We start from the raw sequence: 17,165 nt of genomic DNA, 5'->3' as shown, positions 1-17,165 counted from the left end.
AGCGTGGACATGTTCTCGTTGCTGATGGCAGAGGATGAGAAGGCAGGTTCTGATGTGAAAGCCCACTTCAAGCCTGCTGGCATCCCATTGGCCAAGGTAAGTCACATGGCTGGGCCCAAAGGGGCAGGGTAGGGCAGGGAAGAGCCACGTAGAATCACACAGTAAAGGGCATGGATGCAGGGAGGGTGAAGCACTGGGGAGATGAATGTGACCCACCATAGTCACTTTTCACCCAGCCTTGCTTGGCACAGGTGTTCACACCCACATCCCTGGATAGGGGCAGAGCAAGCCTCCAGGACCTAGTTCAAATTCTGCCTTCTCAGGGGAACCCTCCTTGATGGCTTAGCCCTCATCTTAGCTCAACTTCTTGGTCCAGTGAGGGCTCAGGTAAGGGTGTGTGTGTGTGTGCGCGCGCGTGTGTGTGTGTGTCTGTGTGTGTGTGTGTGTTATTATCTCAACCAGATGGTGGGAACTGGTGAGCAGCTACCTGTTTCTCTATCATCTTTATCATCCCACCACACTGGGCTGCGAAGCACAGAGGTGAATCACACACATCCCCTGCCCTCCAGGAGGCCCAGTTCTCTGAAGGAGACACTCCTGCCAGCAGTGACAACCCAGCATGACAAGGACCAGGACACAAAGACCACGGGGCACAAAGAGAGACGAGGGGCAGCACTGGGCCCAGCCTGGCAGCCAGGAAAGGCTTTCTGAAGAAGGTAGAGCTTAAATGGAGTCTAGACTGAGTAGAGGAAGAGGATGGACCAGTGCTTATAGGCAGGGCTGGGAGAATCTATCCTATGCAGAGGGGATAGCGTGGGCAGAGGCCTAGTGGTGAGAGCAGGTGGGCATATTTGAGGAATGGCCATGGCTGCGTGAAGCTGAACCCAGGGGGATGTGTTGGGGAGAGTGGGGATAAGCCTGGAGAGGTTGACAGGGGCCATGTCACCGCACCGTGGGTGTCAGTGCAGGATGAGGGAGGCCATGAAGCTGAGCTGGAAAGCTGGCTCTGGAGCAGATGGGACAGACCAGAGGCCAGAAGAACATGTGTGACAACTGCCCAAGGGGGAGATGAGGAAGGTCTGATCCGAGCAGAGGTAGTGGAACCAAAGAAGAGGGAGTGGTATAGAATCTATAGGACTTGGTGACCTGTAAGATGTGGCCCCCAAGGCAGAGACATCTTGGGACCAGGATTCAGGGGCCAGAGCTGTGGGCATGGGGGTCCCCTGAAGTCTAAGGGTTAGTAGGGCTGGCTCTGAGAGACTGTCCACTGGTTAGAAGTCGTGGGACATAGGCTAGGGCAGCTCAGGAGCCAGGGTCCCGCAGAGGTCAGAGTTCTAGACTCCTGGGCTGGGCCTGGGCTGCAGACAGGCTTCAGGGCCCTGACTCTGTGCAGCACCTGCCGGAGGGCCCTGGCCTCCCTCTGGAGCAGCTTGGCACAGACCGTACTCCCCCGCCTGCTTCTTCTTCAACTGGCACATCCTGACATGACTGCACAGCTGACAAAGAGCAGAGGGATCTTGAAAAAGCCACAGAAGAAAGGAGGTATCAAAGCACCTTCCCAGACCTGCGCGCTCTCCCCACTCCAAAGCCTGCTTCAGACACCCCACTCATGTCACAGGCCTGAGGGGGACCGACTGATCACCAGGGAAGCCCCGAGTCGCATGTCCCTTCCTTGGGGAACTTCAAAGACAGCCCTGACCGGCCAACCTCCTGTTTCCCACCAGGAGTGGAGGTCTGAGTTACCCCTGCCGCTGGGAGCCTTTGGTGCCTTCTCCTCTGACCTTTGGCTGACAGCAGCTCAAGAAGCCTCCCCTCTCCCCCTCCACCGCACGGTGTCCTCTCACCCCTGGGCTCCCTTTGAGAACTTGTCACTACTTGTCCCCCTGGCCCAGAGAAAGGGCTTCTCCACTCTGCCAGAGCCTGAGTCTGGCTCAGTGTGCAGGTGGCCCAGCCTGCCTTCCCTGAAGAGTTGGGGCCTAGCTCTCAACCAGCTGCTAAGGGCAGTGAGGCCCCTGGATCTCAAATTAAGAATTCCTTGGGGGAAGAACCATGCTCTGTTGAAGCCTTTTCTTTCCTTCTTTTATTTATAGGCAGGAGCTGGGTTTTGGAACAAGCCCTGGCTGCAGAATCAGGAGACCTGGGTTGCTATCATTTGACTTTGGGAAACCTCTCTGGGCTTCAGTTCCTTCAGTTCTAGAATGGGGCTAATAAGCTTCAGAGCCTGGTCTGTGAATCGAATAAGGTAATACATCTGGAAAAGTCTAATAGTGCCTGGCACATAGTAGGTGGTAATTTTAAAAAAAAACCAACATTAATTCAGTAGTGTACATAAGAAGTTACCACATACCCCCTAGTCCTAGTACATGGGGAAGCCCCAGAAGGGAAGGACCTCGGAGAGTTCACAGGTGGGTCCTGTTAAATATCCCTGCCCCACACCCTGTGACAAAGAACACAGGTCAGGATTATTCCAGCCAGCAGGTACCAGGGTAGAAGAGCTCAGTGCTGAGAGCATAGGTCAGGCTTCCAGGGCTGTGGGAACTGGGGCAGGAGATGGTGCTCTGGGCTGAGTGATCAGGAAGGAGGGAAGTGAGCTGGGCCTATCATTTTGAAAGGCAGTGAGGATGGAGATAAGACATCCTCTTAAACCCAGTGTGATGCTGGCCAGGGGCCCTTCAGGGGGCCCTCTCCCCTGGAAGGAAGAGGCTATGGTCTATGAATGCTCAATCTCTTGATGGACAAGGGGCATGTCCTACTGGTCTGACCCAGAGAGATCAAACAGTCCTACACTGCAGGCCTTAGGCCAGGTCTCCCTGGGCCCAGGATAGTGGGGCAGCATGGCTTTGGGCCTCTTGGGCATCCTGGAACATTTGCTGCCACAGACCAACCTGGGAAATGACAGCACTTTTGCTGTTGGAATTGGAAGCCTGGAGCACAGAAACTGCTCATGGACCAGGAGGTGGCTGGAATGTGAATCCGCTTCTTGGCCTTCAGAAGCAAGCCCTGGAGTTCCTGGGCAGGAAGAGCAGAGCTGGTTAAGATGCAGAGAGGGGTGGGGAGAACCAGAGGAAGGCTGAGCACACCCAGGGCTCCTCCAGGGCAGGGGCCTGTGCATCGCTTTTTCCCCAGAGCACAGGGCCTGGTGCAGTAACGGTGGGAGTGTTCGTCAAACTGGTTTGATAAGAGAGATACAGAGTGAGATACAGAGAGGGGGAGACAGACAGACAAAGAAGCCAAGAGATGAAAAGACTTGCAGAGTCAGGTAGAAAAACCTAGAGAAATAATGGAAATGGAGAAAGGAGAGAGAGGAGAAATAGAGCAGAGATGGAGAAGGAGAGAGAGAGAAGATCGTGTCTTCAGCAAGTCCCAAAATAGCAGCTGCTGGTGCTGGCAGCCTGCCCCGAGATGGCCCCTTAATTGGGGGCTGAATTCAGCATTCTCTGAGCCCAGCGCAAGTGTCACTGAGGACGGCATGTGCTGGGCCAAGGTTGACAGAAAAGGGCCCAGCTGGAGCTGGGATGTACACGGGGTGTGTGGCTTCCTGCCCCAGGCTCCCCACGCCCCTCCCAGCTCCCGTCATGCACACTCAGCTCACTCATGGATGCTGTTCTGAGAAGGTGGCTCAGCTCTGGTGAGGTCAGGGCCTCTTCTGCTCGCCTGAGGAGTGGGGAGAGGGATTGGGCTGACGGAGCAGGGAGATGGTGGAGGGGAGCGGATGCTTATTGCATTTGGGGAAGAGACAGTGGTTGGAAAGTTGGATACTTGGTGCTGTTATTTTAGGGACAAGTTGTACTTTCACAAAACAATCTTAACAGGCTGATTTGTCTGCTCACGTGCTCTCTTCCAGAAGCCAGCACCCAGTTGTGTGTTCCCACCAGCCATAATTTCAGGTGCCACCCCCTCTCCAACCCATTCCCCTGTTGCTTAGGAAGAAGGGTTGGTCCTGTGTCTTAAGGGAACACAGCCTCTGCTCCAGCCAGGTATAAAATGAGGTCTGGCTGGATTCCATTTCCCCTTAGGACAAAATGAAAATGCCTGCTATTCCTTGTGCCATGAAGAATTTTCACTGGATGCCAAGAATTTTCCAACAGCATGAAAATCAAGACTAGCATACAGGAAGAGTTGAGTTGATTGACCATCACCCACTTCCCTGCTCTACCACATGGAAAATTCCAAACTTTTCCTATAGACTTATGCCACATCTGTGCTTGTGATGTTCAGTATTGGGTTAACTAAAAAGTGTTAATTGGCAATTATGTGGAAAGTGCCCCAGACCCAAAAGAAAAAGGGAAGGGAATTCATATTTGTTGAGCACATTTTTATATGCCAGGCACTGTGCTAAACAGGCTTCCTTATGCTGTATCGTTTAATCCTCCTGACAGGCCTGTGATGTTCTTATGATCATTTCTGCTCAGACATGGGAATAGTGACTTGAAGAGATTAGGTAATTTGCCCAAGTTCACGTAGCCAGTTAGTACGGGAGCTGGAGTCCAAACCCTGGTCTTCTTGCGTTCAAAACCTATTTTACTATGCCAGCTGACCCAGAGAACATCAGGGAAGGCCTGCTGCTAGAAGCAAGTCTGAGGAGTGTCATAGAAAGTGGAGTGGGCAGTCTTTAGGAGACTGGAGAAAAATAGATATACAAGGCAGCTCTACTCTGCCTTGGTGGGCCTGGGTCTGAGTAGCCAGATGGTGGGCAGGGGTGTCAGCAGGAAGCCTAATTCCATGGGGCCAAGACTTTAGGTTGGGTTCACCTGGAAGCAGACTCTGAGATGACTAATATGCAAAATTTACTGGGGAGCGGCCTCAGGGTCAATGCTTGTGGAGGAGGAAAGGGAGCAGGACTGGGCAGAAGGAGAGGTTGGGCTGCAAGGCAGTCTCAGTGAAAGCCTCAGCTGATTCTGCAGGAGCCCTGATGCTGGAATGATCCTGCAGAGTTGTCTCGAGTTGGGGTGAGGGAGCTGGGCCTTTCTACCCTCTCATTGACCAGTCACTGGGTATCGACTGCCCTGGAAAGGGGATGTGACCTTGGACAAGGACACTTTCTTCAGTTGAGGCAATTCCCATAGAGAATGGACATATGAGAGCTATCAAAGAACCACCTCCCTTCAGCCGTGAGAGTGAGTCCTGTAAGGGCCATTTGGGTGATGCAGCACAGCCTCCATGACAAGGTTTCTCAATGACACCAGTGGGAGAGGTGCCTGGGGAAGACATCCAGCATAATAAAGATCATGGATGAGGCTTTCCTAGGGGCCAGGGTCTTACAGCCTACGGGAGAAAGAGAAGGAAGCTGGGCTGAGGAGTTCTGCAAGGCAACTTGAAGTTTGAATATGTCCCCTCTGATCCCTGTGCCAACAATGCCACACAGAAAAGGTGCCCAGGATGGGATTCTGGAAGGAAAATTAAAGCTGAGGACAGAATCATTCCCTGGCTAACATGTCACGCAGAAAGAACCTGAGTGCCTAGCCCTGTGTGGAGCTGAAATGAGTAGGAAGAGAAGAAGGAGAGAACGGAAGAGACAAGTAAAGGACAAGTTGGTCCTGTCTCAAGGCATTCGCATTCTGGCTGGGAGTGCAGCTTCATATGTGGGAGCAGGCAGAGAGCAGCACACGGTGTGCTCCCAGGCTGTCTTGGATGGTTCTGCCAGATCGTGGGGTAAATTAATTCAGAGAAGGGAGCCAGCAAGGTGGGAAAGTCAAGGAGAGGTTCTCAGACCAGAAGAGACTTAGAACAGCCTTGAATAACGGAGAAGAGTCAGGCAAGCAGGGATCCGCACTCCTGAAATGTCCTCTCACTTCCCTGCTCTGCGACCGTGGGGGAAGGGAGTCCATACTTACCAGGGCTGGTGCATCTCCAGATTAAGAAGTGACCCAGAAAAGCACCCAGTCCTTTCTTTTATCTTTATAAACCCTCTTTGCCTTCCCAGGCACCCTGGATCTGTCCGTGGTGCTGAATCACGGTGCAATTGTCCAAGCCTCACCTGGGGAGGACCAAGTCTGCAGAGTTTCAGTTTCTCCTGCAAGAAAGTAGCAAGATGAGCCTCTTCATAGAGGGTTTGTGTATGGGGGGCTGAAGCCAACACCAGGAGATGTGCCCCTGGTTACCCAGCCCTTAACTTCCCTTCGTTGGGCAGAGCAGGACAGGATAAGTAGACCTGTCCAATCCGATGAGCAGAGCACAGGGACTGCCACATCCTTGGTGCCTATGAGTAGAGCATAATGTGGGCCATTTAAAGATGTGTCCTCAAGGGAGCTCCTTTTTGGTAATGGAACGATTTTGTATCTTGATTGTAGTGGTGGTAGTACAGATTTATACATGTGATAAACTTATAGAACTATACATATACACATACCAAAAAAAAAAATGAATCCATGCAAAAACAGGTAAAAACTGAGTAAGATCTGTAGTCTAGTTAATTGTATTGTGCTAACGTCAATTTCCTGGTTTTGAAATCACTATAGTTATCCCTACATTCCCCCATACCACTGAGGGAGCTGAGCGATGGGTACTTAGGACTTTTTATACTATTTTTTGCAACTTCTTGAAGTCTATAGTTATTTCAAAATTTAAAAACTAAAAAAGCACATTGCGCTCAATGGCTGGACCTGCTTACAATCCCCTTATCAGCTGCCTCTTCTTCACCATCTAGATCCTTTGGGGGCCAAGCTCAAGTTTTTCCTTCTCCAGGAAGCTTCCTGATTACCCATGCGCACTTATGGCACTTATGCTATGAACTCATAGCCAGGGCTCTGTCCTCTGTGGTTTCATGTGTCTGTTTTACCTCCCCAACCATACTGAGAGTTCCCTGAGGGTGGGGTTTGGGGGTTGGATCTTCTGGGTCTTTCATCTCCTTCTCATATCCTGAGGATACACAACTGGTGCTCAATTATACCTTGGTGACAGACTGATAAATATCTGCTTCCCACAGGACCTAGGCTTTCCCAGGCCCTTCATTGCCTCCTTCCTTCCACAGCTCCTGTTAAGTCCAGCTTTGTGGCAGCCTGTCTCCAACAAACATATGAGGAAGTGAGACAACATTGAACTTGGAGCCACAAGAACCACTGCATCATGAACCACTTACTGCATATCCACATCATGACAGTGTTTAACATGCATTGTATCTAATCTAAGCTTCATAACAACCCTGCAAATAGGGAGCTGCACCCCCATTTTACACATGAGGACAGACACACTGTTGGAAGGGGTAGAAGTAACAGAATTGAAAACCAAGTTCTGTCTGTTTCCCAGCTTTGCCACCTACAAATCGTGTAAACTTGGGCCAATTGCTTAACCTCTCTGCTCTTCAGTTTCCTTATCTGTAAAATGGGAAGAATAATACCTTCATCACAGGAATTTTGTGAGAGGTAATGAAATAACCTTCATAGCATTTGTTTTTCTGTGGATTCCTTGAAGGCAGGGCCAGGCCTGAGGTGTGGTGGATGTTTACTGTGTTTGCTGAAGTAATTGGTGAATGACTTAATGATTGAAAGACTGAACAAATGCTCGTAAAGTGCTCCCTCAGTTTTGAGCACAGGGTAGGAACTCTCTAAATGTTAGTTCCATCCTATTTTCCTCTTCATTCCACCCCAGCCCTTTCTGGCATGAATTCCCATCCAACCATTGCCAGAATGGTAGAGAAGCTGCCAGTCTCTTCTGTTCCCAAAGGAAGGAAAATGTGCCGCTTGCAGTTTGGGGAGTTTGGGCATGGGAAGGAGGCAAGCCCGGGCTGGTGCTCCCTCTGCCCCTGAACTCATTGTCAGGCCCGGGGAAAGGCTGTGCAAACCAGTAACCTGGGTGGTGGCCACACTGGAGTCTTTTCCAGGGTGCCTAGAGAGTGAGCTCCAAGGGTTGGACCTGCAACCCCAGAGTTCTCCCACAAAGTAACCTTATACAAATGGGTCAGGGGATCCAGGGAGGACTGTGAAACACCCACCTCTGGGGGAAAAGGCAGTAGGGCCTTAGAGCATCTGTGTGCCTGTCCCTCACACTGAATCTTGGAATCCAAGCTTGTGAGGGACCTTGCATATCATTAACGCACGCTTCAGAAGGTTGATTCCTGTCCAAGGAACTGGTCCAAGGCTTGACACCACTAAGGATGGGGGACTTACTACTTCCTGAGCATGGCCATTCACTGCTCATGCTGGTGGGATGGGCAAGAAAGACCATTCCTGCATTTCGGGAATCCAGGGGTGCCTGAGCCAAGCTGGGAGAGCAGTGGCTGCATAGTTGAAGGCTCCATGGCCAATTCTTTTCACTGTGATGCCTGGGACAGAATCTTGCATTTGCCTGGAGGGTTCAGGCTGATAGGTAAACCCCCTGGGGAGGGGTAAAGCAGCTACAGAATTCACACTATAGTGTAAATGATTGACAGGCTAGGTTTTTCCCTGCCTGATCAAGGCCTGGCCTGCTGGTCCCAAACAGAACTCTGAGGGGCCATTCCATGTTGTTCTTGCTTCCAAGGCTGTTTGACCAGATGGATAGACAGTACATCCCTAATGCTCCCTCTCCCCTTGGCTCCAACATCCCACTTCCCTTTTGGCCCCAGGAGTCCACTTTGGCATAGGATTATTGGGTTTAATCAATATGTCCCTGGTTTGACATAATTCCCCTCATTCTGGCTCAGTTGTGCGGCCTCCACTCCTTCGGTCTCTTCCTAATTTCAGGGCTGAAAAGAATTCCTGACACTTATAAGGCCCTTCTCATAAAACATCCCCCATGGTTGAACATGTATGGATTTATAGTCCCATTTTAAGGATGAGGAATCTAAGCCTGTGTAGGTGATGGTAAAGGGACTTGCCTGAGGTCACACAGGGAGACCCCTACAGGGCTGAATCTAAATCCCAGGGCTCCTAGTTTTTGCTCCTGCATTTGGCTCAGGGTTCCTGTTCCCACCAACCTTTCAGTCTGCCAGCAAGCACCAACTGCAGTGGTTTTACCTTTTTCACACCTGCCAGCAAACACCATCCTTTACCTCCAGTTCTTCCAGCTTGGACATGAGTGCCTGCTTTCTGGAAGAAACAGGGCTTTGTCTTCAGGAAGCTCATGTTCGGGTGGATAGACAAGAGTGTGATGACCCAGGGAGCAAGGAGATGCAGCAAGGGGGGCAGGCTGAAGGGGTCAGAACATGGAGACCAAAGAGAGCTGGGAGATCACCGAGGCCTTCCTGGAAGAGAGCGCTTGAGGGCTTGCGGCCCACTGTGTGGTCAGGGCAGCTTCTTGAGAGGAGTGTCGTGAAGTGATGTCTCCTTTTGGGGACAGAGGCTGGAGAGTCAGTGAGGGTTCTGTATAAATCCTCCCCACCTGCGGATATTTGCTCTTTCCATCGCACAACTCCTTACTCAGCAGAGTCCTCCAGATACCCAGAGCCCCTGCTCAAGCTTGGTGCTTCCATCCCCAGAGGCCAAATGCCCTTCCCAGGTCCACAAGCTGCCCCCGCAGCTACTTCTAAAGATAGGCCTCCAGAGGGAGCCTGGATCCCATCCTCATTCTTTCCCCTCCTTCCCCCACCCCGCCTAACCCCCTCCCCCCAGCATGGGGCATGTTCTAACAGCAGCAACATCCTGCCTCAAAGACTCCCCAGAAGTCCTCAATGGCCTTGATGAGACGTGATAAGCTGGACTGTGGGAGCAGGGCTAGTTTGCGTCAGTCACACTCCAATCTTGCCTGTAGCAGAGGTCAATATTTTCTTCTAAAATGTTTAGTGGAAGGAAGCCTGAGGCTGGGCCCAAAATGAAGTCCAATCTCTGGATAGGCAGGGCTTAGTTATAGGAGTTAGTGGTTAGAGGGTGTCCCAAACAGTGACACAAAAACGGTCTTTCTCTTCGGTTTTGGAAAGCAGGAAAGGACACACAGCCCTATCCATGTGGCTTTATTGTGTGTTCTTCTCTTCCCTGAGGACCCAGCCCCGAGCCGGGTGCTGTGGGGGAAGCAGAGGAGGCAAAGCCCTCCCACCAAGGAACTTCCAGCTCTGGAGGCCAGATCAGCCTCACACAGAGAACAGTTCCCAAGCACATTAGTTTCCTATGGCTGCCATGATAAATTACCACAAATTCGGTGGCCTGAAACAACACAAATTAATTTTCTTACAGTCCTGGAGGCCAGAAGTCTGGTGCAGGTCTCAATGGCTAAAATCAAAATGTTGACAGGGCTGTATTCCCTTCTGGAGGCTCTAGGGGAGACTCTGCTTCCTTGCCTTTTCCAGCTTCTAGAAGCTGTTTGCATTCCTTGGCTCTTGGCCCCTTCCTCCACCTTCAAAGCCAGGAATGCTGGTTGTGTCTTTCTAATACAGCACTCTGATATTGACTTACTTGCCTCCTGCTTCTGCTTTTAAAGACCATTGTGATTACTTTGGGCCAACCTGGAAAGTCTAGGATAATCTCCCTATTTTAAGGTCAGCTGATTAACAAATTTAATTACATCTGCAACTTTAATTCCCCTTTGCCATATAATATAACACATTCACAGGTTCCAGGGATTAGGATGTGGACCTCTTTGTGGGGTTGAGGGGATTATTCTGCCTAGCGCACCAAGTAAAGACATGGTAGTACACCCAGCATCTACCAGTGGGGCTCACCATCACCCTTGGAGCTTTTTAGAAATGCAAATTCTTAGTTTCTATCCCCAGAGTTATTGAATCAGAAATTCTTGTGGTATGGCCCAGCAATCTATGATCTAACAATCCCTCAAGATAATTCTTAGGTACTCTAAAACATTAAGAACCATTGTTCTAGGGTACTGTACTTATCTGCTTGGTTGCAGTTGGGTCACAGGCATGTCTAAGTTTGGGCTCATGGGCAGGGAGGATGATGGAGCACACCTCCAAGGTTTTGTGGCCCAGGCCTGGAAAAGGTACATACCACGTTTGCTATTGGTGAGAATTTGGTCCACGACTGCACTTAGTTGTACTGAGGTTGGGAAATGTAGTCCCAAGCTGAGAGCCACGTGGCTGACTACAACTCTATCATTATGGAGGATGAGGAGGATGGATTTTGGTATATAACTAGCAATCCCCACTATAAATCCTTAGTTCTCTTCCATCTCATAGGAACAATGAGATCTGTCCAGATCACGGGCCTCATCTGATAAGCTAAATACACCCCAGAGGTATGTCCTCGTCTATTCCAACTCAACCATAGCTTCAATTACCTGGACCTCCTGATGACAATCATGATACCGAGGTCATTGTCCAATCTGAAATGAGGGTGAGCCTAGAGGAGAGAGGAGAGAATGGCTTTACAATGTTGTGGCCTGCCTAAGTTTGAGTAGACAAAAGTTGGGGTTGAGGGGCCATATTTAGGATATTGGACATACTTACTTTGATTTGCCCCCTTGGAATCCATAAAACACTGGAGGTTTTCAAGATATCCTAAGGACAGCAGGATGGGGAACACACTAGTTACGGCCCCTCCTCCTCCACCAATATCATCAGCGCCGATATTTATTGAGTGTTCACCATGTCCCAATCCCTGAGTTGTATGCTTAATGAGAAAGTGACACCAATTGCTGAACGTTCGAGAAATGCTCAAAGCTTTAGGGGGTAAAATGGGGAAATAGCTGTCCATCCACCTCTCTCTCCCACCACGTTGTTCCAGGAGCTTCTTAGGGTAAGGTGACAGGCCTCTATCTTTATACTGGGCCCAACCTAGGGACAGAGGACAGAGACCCTCCCTCCCCTTGGGTTCAGAAGCCCAGTGGATGTGTCTCCTGGTTCTCTCTCCTCAGTCACATTGAGCTCCTCCATTCAGATTTTCTGACCTTGTCACAGGTGTTCTGGACATCCACTCTCAGATGGCCTGCGTTTTTTCACCTTCTGGCCAGTGTTGGCTGAGCTTCCTACAGAAACACTGTCCTGAGCTGAGCTGTCCTGAGCTTGGCACCAGGCCATGACTTCTGCAGAGGAACTCTGAAGAATGTGCCTGCATTTTCTGTGGCTGTCGGAGAAGATGCTGCCCGTTGGGCAGCTCCATGTACCCTAAGTGATGGCTCCCATGATAAATTCTGCTTAGAGTTTAGTGTCAGGGATGTGTTTATGTCTCCTGAAAAACTGGCCTTTTGTTCTGGCAGGGAGAACACTATATCCTTTTGGTTCCACTTTGGTCTGAGCTGCCAGGAACCTTGGAGCTGAATTTAATGATTAATTGCAGCAAGCACAATATTTTCAGCATAGGATGTAGTTCTCACTTTCTTTCCCATTCACCAGAGTTTCTCAAAGAGAGGGGTGTAGATGCCTGGAGCAGAATCAACTTGCTAAAGCACAGCTTACTGGTCCGATCTCAGACCTACTGGATCAGCATCCTGGCGAGGCATGGGGGCAGGGGGGCCATGTCTTCTGCATCCCAAGTCAATTCTTATGTAAACTGAAGACTTGGACTCACTGCTGTGAGTCACGTTGATCTTTTATCTCAAACATCCTCTGGTGAAGGTATGTTCTCCTTCAGACCACTTCAAAATGTGTTTGGTTGTAGGAAGATTTTGAATTATGAAGTCAGCAATGGAATACTATGTGGCTGTGAAAATGAATGAAGGGGCTTATTAAGAAAGAAAAAGATCAAGATATTTCATTAGGTGAAAAAAGAAAGGAGCAGAATAGCACAGATAGGATACTAACTTTTGTGGAAAATGGGGGAGAAATGTGAATACATATTTGGTTTTGCTTATAGTAGGCATAAAGAAAGTCTGGAAGACTTCATAAGAAATTAGTAGCAGTTTGGGGGGGTGTGGATAGGAACTGATTGGATCTTAGGAATGAAAGGAAATCCTCCACTACATGCCTTTAATGTTTTCTCCTTTCCGAACCAGGTGACGATATTTCATATTCAAAAAAATGTTTTTAATCTATATATCTGATCAAAAGACACTGCTGTGTCACAACCATGTTACCTGTTTTATTAAGACGTGTGTTTCCTCTGTGTGAATGCTTACCTCGTACAACTCCATCCCAGGTCAACTTCCTCTGAAAGGGCCCTGGAGCTCATGGCTTTGGACAGAACTAGCTACACCCTGGTGGCAAAGTGGAGTGAGGAGATAAGGGTGAAAATGTTTCCTAGCTTCTCAGAACATTCAATGTTCAATGCCCATGTTCAAGAATGTTTCTCCATCATTTTTGTCTGTCCAAGGGGGTCTCTTGCTAAGACAGGACCCTCTGAGATCATTAAATGTCAATAAGACCATTCAGAATTTGGGGACTGAGCCTTTGGATTCTGACCTTGGTTGGCATCTGGATCAACACTGGGACTATTTGTGGTCTGGCAAAATGTGGTTTGAAATAAGTAGTTTGTGGGAAGCAGGATAGCAAAGTTCAAGGCAGGCATAAATCAGAGGAGAATGCAAAGAGAGACAGAGACAGAGAGAGAGAGAGAGAATAAGAGAGAGGAATGAGACAGGAGGAAACCAGCACTGAAGCCCCAGCACCACCCTCCTGAAAAAGAACAGCCACCTTTGGGATCCTCCCAAGATGAGGGGTGACTAAGCATTATCTTCACAGCCCCAGCCTGGATCCTTGACTTAACATCTCTCCAGAACCCTGGAATGCCCACCTTTTGCCAGACTTTGCCTTAAATGAGCTGAGGCCTCCAGGACGTGTGCTTACCCAGTTTTCTAGTGGGGAGAAGCATTAAAGTTCATCCAATCATCCGAAGAAGGTGAGAGTGTGGAGAGTGACTTCTCCAAGGCTACACAGCTTGGACCTAGAGTTGCCATTGTTCCCCTGGAGCCAACAGGGGTGAAGGGATGGGGTTCCCCTGAAATGCCAATATCCCCAGGGGATCCAGCAGGCAAATCAGGAAAGGGGCCTTATCTCCTCTTCATCATACAGTTTGTACTCTGGGGATCTGTTCTCCCAGATCAGAGACAGGGGCTGCCCCAACGTGAGGGGCTGATCCATGGAGTTGGGGGAGATAATGGAGAAAACATCCCTCAGAAAGAGCTGTAGGTAGGCAGACACACGTCTTGGGTCATTAGGAATGGCTAGTCAGGGAGATAGAGATGTTTCAGGAAGACCGTCCCTAAAAGGGAGAGAGAGTGGCATAAATTATGACTTAACATCCCCCGATAAATCCTGATCTGATATTTCAGTGTTCTAGCTGCAGGCATAAATGCTGGGCCTCTGACGGATGGATGGATGGTGTGCTTGAAATGATGGAGTGTTCTTCCTGCATCTCTCCAATCTCTCAGATGATGCCGGCCCTATTTTATGCTCAGTATCTATAACAAGGACGTGTCCTGTAATGAAGGATGGTCCAGGGATGGCAAGATCGACCTGTCTCCACTACATCTTTGGCAATGGAGGACTGCTGGGTTGGCCTTGGGGCCAGAGGGGCTCATTGTCCATCTCATAGTGGAAGGAGTGGGCCCGGGGCACTGGCCCCCTCTCCCACCACGTGCATCTCACCACTCTGTGGCCATGGTGGGGGGTGGAGTGATTTTGATCCCTCACCATCGGCATAGCAGAGGGGGGACATTTATTTCAGTCTCTCTGGTTTCATTTTCTGTGGCTTCAGGAGGGTGTCAGGACTTAGGGAACCTGTTCCGTAGACCCAAAGAGTAAGAGGCCTGAGTAGTTGGCCATTTGGATCTGGAACTGACTTGGCGATAGATCTATCCATGTGGGGAAAATAATGCATCCCTGGGCACAGGCTCTTCTCACAGAGAAACATTTGATCCCATAGTGGCCTTGGACTGGCTGGGATCTCCCAAGAGTTCTACACTCCCCACCCGAGACCTTGTTCTGTGCTGAAGTTCAGAAAAACTCTTTCTGAATATTCTTTCCCATCTCTACACGTTTACCTATACACTGAGCCACCCAGGATGCATTCCCATACTCTAACCTTTCAAGTCATTCTTCCTCGTCCTGCAAAGGTCAGGTTCATGCTCTGCCTCATCTAAGAAGCCTGTATTGATGACTCTGGCCTGCATGGAATTCTTCTGCCCCCCAGCCTCTGTGCACTCACCATGTGAATCACCTGTCACTTTGGCTTACGACTTAAGTCACTTATATCTGATTGCTTCATAGGTTTCAATTCCTAACAAAACTATAAACCTCTTAAGCTCCACAGTGGGCCCCCGTCCACCCAGGCCTCACACAGAGTAGATGTTTAATAAATGGGAACTGAATGACTGCCTTGAATTGGAGGACAAGTCTCTTCTCTCCCACCAGCCTGGGAGGTCACCAAGCATAAAGAAGCCACCTTCTCTGCCAGCCTGTTGCCCGTCACAGAGCACTGACAAGGATAGAGGGAGAATGGGGGCCAATAAAGCTGGCCAGTTCAGTCCCACAAAACAAAGGCTAAGCTGGCTCTCTCAGCAGTGGTTGGCAAAGCAAGCCTGCTCCAGATGTTGGTGCTGAACCCTTGACTCTAACATGACTCTCCCCCTGGATCCCAGACACCCCACCCTCCATGAAGGCCTAAGCAGGCTCTCCCCACCCAGGGTCCCTGGGCTTCTGTCCATCAGAGCCTCTGGAAAGCCCAGGGCCAGGCGGCCTGCTGCTTCCTCTGGGTTTGGGGAGTGGAATCCACACCCACTATATTCCTGGTCTAACCGAGGGGCAACACCAAGAGAGGAAAAGAGGTCACTCGGGGAAGTTACGTCCAAGCACTGTGACATCCACCTCCACGGGGCGTGATTCCCACTCTCCCAACTCCGGCCTGCAGGAAGGCCTCGGGACCTGCTACGTGCTGTGCCGCCTTCCATCGTCCTCTCCCCAAATGCCATCTGGCAGACTCCTCATTTGACAATGAAGCCCTTCTTATTGCTACAGATCCTGGAGAGGTCAGGTTGTCCAGGCCCCTGTGTCCAAGTCTGTCCAGGAGGGAAGTATATGTCCTTTGGGGAAAGAAGGTGAAGTCACACTTATGCCAATGTTTAGCCACCCTCTGCTGCAGGAAGTTCATCCTTGCATCCAACCCAAAACTCTCAGCGCAGCCGAAGCCCAGTTTGCTCACTCTCCTCCACAGAGCTTGACCCCTATCCTCAAGCCCCCCCACCCACCCGTCGTCTCCTCTTTGCCGGCTATGTGGCCAAGATGGGGTCATCTGTGACCTCGCTTTAAATCTCAGAGCCTGAGGAACGGCTTTTATCATCCCCGCTGGTTTTTTCCATCTGTCTTAATTACGTTTTCAATTTTGTCACTTACTGTCACTTCCTATTTCCTTCAGCGGCTGAGTGTGGCCATGAGGACCTGGGTGGGTGGGGGGGTCCCTGCCCTTCCTGGGCACTCGGTGGTTCCTGGCTCTGTCACTCAGGACTGGCAAATTGCTGGCACCTGCCCTGGGGCTCGCTGCAGAGCAGGATGAATAAATCGCCACCCTTACCCTCCACCCCAACTAAACAGCCTTGGCTGTGGCCCAAGCCTCTGATCCAGGACGTCCCTGCTGCCAATTCCTCCAGCCAGCTGCCTGCCCGCCCGCCTGCCGCCTGCCGGTGGGTTTCAGGGTGACCTGGGGCTTGTCTCCAAAGCACTGCAGGAAGCTGTGAGGGCACCAGACTGCCCTGGGCTGGGCACCTGCTCAACTGGCCTCTTGCCTGCCTCCATCTCTTTCTGAACCTGTTGTGAGAGGCAAGGCAGCTCAGCTTACCCCCTGGCCTGTATGCCCTCTGCTACCACAGGGGACAAAGGCTCTAAACCACAAGTTTGGGGGAAGAGTAAAGAGAGGGCCCAGAAGTAAAGTGGTTTTAAAGGTTAAGAATGATGTAAGTGGGCTTCCCTGGTGGCACAGTGGTTGAGAATCTGCCTGCTAATGCAGGGGACACGGGTTCGAGCCCTGGTCTGGGAAGATCCCACATGCTGTGGAGCAACTAGGCCCGTGAGCCACAACTACTGAGCCTGCGCGTCTGGAGCCTGTGCTCCGCAACAAGAGAGACCGCGATAGTGAGAGGCCCGCGCACCGCGATGAAGAGTGGCCCCCGCTTGCCGCAACTAGAGAAAGCCCTCGCACAGAAACGAAGACCCAACACAGCCAAAAATAAATAAATAAATAAATAAATTTATTAAAAAAAAAAAAAAGAATGATGTAAATGAAGAAATTACACTTATACTCTGATAGCTTTTAATTATGGTTTCTTATCCAGGAAATTAATGAAATTGAGCTCATACCCAGGGGGGTCAGTTAGTTCAACACTCTTTCCCCATCAAAAACTAAGTCCAGACTCCAGTCCCAGACTGAGCCCTG

At 50.3% G+C, this 17,165-nt stretch overlaps 1 long non-coding RNA gene across 2 annotated transcripts; it reads left to right on the top strand.

The window, feature by feature from the left end:
* On the top strand, window positions 1–16,725 carry LOC137771676 (uncharacterized). Of its 2 annotated transcripts, XR_011075398.1 has the most exons (5): window positions 1–96; window positions 570–716; window positions 1,394–1,542; window positions 2,091–2,242; window positions 6,971–16,725. It is a non-coding gene; the product is annotated as an uncharacterized lncRNA (long non-coding RNA). The 2 variants fall into 2 exon arrangements; XR_011075397.1 differs by having other exon boundaries at window positions 570–1,542.
* The last annotated feature ends 440 nt before the right edge of the window (window positions 16,726–17,165 follow it).

Source organism: Eschrichtius robustus, chromosome 1 (assembly GCF_028021215.1).
Source record: "Eschrichtius robustus isolate mEscRob2 chromosome 1, mEscRob2.pri, whole genome shotgun sequence".
Lineage (NCBI taxonomy): Eukaryota > Metazoa > Chordata > Mammalia > Artiodactyla > Eschrichtiidae > Eschrichtius > Eschrichtius robustus.
This window is presented reverse-complemented; position numbering and strand designations above follow the sequence as displayed.